This window comes from Elephantulus edwardii, unplaced genomic scaffold (genome assembly GCF_000299155.1).
Source record: "Elephantulus edwardii isolate Elephantulus edwardi_28Jun2011 unplaced genomic scaffold, EleEdw1.0 scaffold00122, whole genome shotgun sequence".
Lineage (NCBI taxonomy): Eukaryota > Metazoa > Chordata > Mammalia > Macroscelidea > Macroscelididae > Elephantulus > Elephantulus edwardii.
In genome coordinates, this window is record NW_006399872.1 from 2,475,437 (window position 1) to 2,477,194 (window position 1,758).

The following is a 1,758-nucleotide window of genomic DNA, read 5'->3' on the forward strand; positions in this document are numbered from 1 at the left end:
CTCATAGAGCCCAGCCTCCCGGATAATCTGTTCTGCATATAGGTTGAAAAGGTATGGAGATAGGATGCATCCCTGGCGTACGCCCTTCCCAATTTTGAACTCCAATCCAAGTAGAACAGTATATTGATCAGGAACCTGTCTGAAATTCAGGTGGATTTAGAAGAGGCCATAGAACAAGGGATATCATTACTGATAGCAGGAATATCTTGGCTGAAATCAGAGACTACTAGAAAGAGTTGTACTTGTAATTTATTGATTATGCAAAGGAATTTCGCTTTGAATCATGAAAAGTTATGAATAATATTAAAAAGAATGGAAGTCCCAGAACACTTAATTATCATATTTGAAATGTATACATAGACAAAGAAATAGTTGTCTGAACAGAAAAAGTAAACACAGCATCATTTAAAATTAGGAAAGATGAGTAGAGGCGAGCTCTGGTGGCCTAGTGGCAAGAAGGTGTACTGCATTCCCAGAGGTGCACAGTTCAAATGCACCAGATGCTCTGCTGGAGAAGGAGGAACAATCTCCTCCTGTACCAGACAGATCTAAATTTGACGGCACACACACACACACACACAATAATAAAATTAAAAAATATAAAATAAAATTAGGAAAGATGCATGTAAAATTGTATCTTTCTCTGTACTTCCGCTGAGCTATGGGAGAAAGATGGACAATCTCTTCCTGTAAGATTTACTGCTTCTGAAAATCAGCTAGAAAGTCAGCTATAGGTCAGTTCAAACTCAACAGTACATAAGAACAATGTTCAAAACATATGCTGAGCAAATTGGAAAAATTGAACTGCATGAAGAATGTGACTTCAGGACTGGAGGAAGGCTCATCAACAGCTTGCAGGTGGCATGATTTTACTTGCAAAGTGAAGACTAGACATACTTACCAAAGAAGTGTAAAGACTACAGCCTTCAATATAGATTATATCTTAACATCAAGAATATAAAAATCTTCACCACTGGGTCTATAGGTAACATCATAATAGATGAAGAAAAGATTGAAATTGTCAAAGATTTCACTTTACTTGGATCTACAATCAATAGCCACGCCATTGGCTGTCAAGAAATCAAAAGGTTTGTTGCTTTGGGAAAATCAGCTGTCAAAGAGCTCTTCAGAGTACTAGGGAGCAAGGATATCAGTTTAAACACTGAAGTTTGCCTAGCCAAGCTATAGTATTTACAACTGTTTCCTGTGCACCTGTAATTTGAAAAATGAATAATTAATATCGAAGAAGAACTGACACCTTTGGATTGTTGTGTTGGAGAATAATACTGAATATTCCATGGACTGTCAAAAGAACAAATTTGTCCTAGAGGAAAGGGAACCATTAACTTCCAGACAAGTTAAGTGACATTTCAGATGACACCAACTTTCAGTCTTCTGGTATGCTGTCCCAGGCTTTTAATTAACCTCCATTGAAAATTAGCTATGAAGTTAAGGAGCTAAATAGAAGATTTCAAAGGGCAGCTTGGGAAGACAAGGCAAAGTATTATAATGATATGTGCAAGGACCTGGAGTTGGAAAAATAAAAAAAGCTAAAGGAACTAAACAAATTCACACCTCAAGTTGCAATGCTTAAGGATGCTATGGACAGAACACTAAATGATTCATTAAGTATTAAATGAAGACGTAAAGAGTATACAGTGTCAACTGTACTAAAAAAGAATTGGATTACACAAAAGAATTTAATGAAATAACATATGCTAAAGAGGCAATGATGATGAAGAAGGAAGTTCAGGCTGG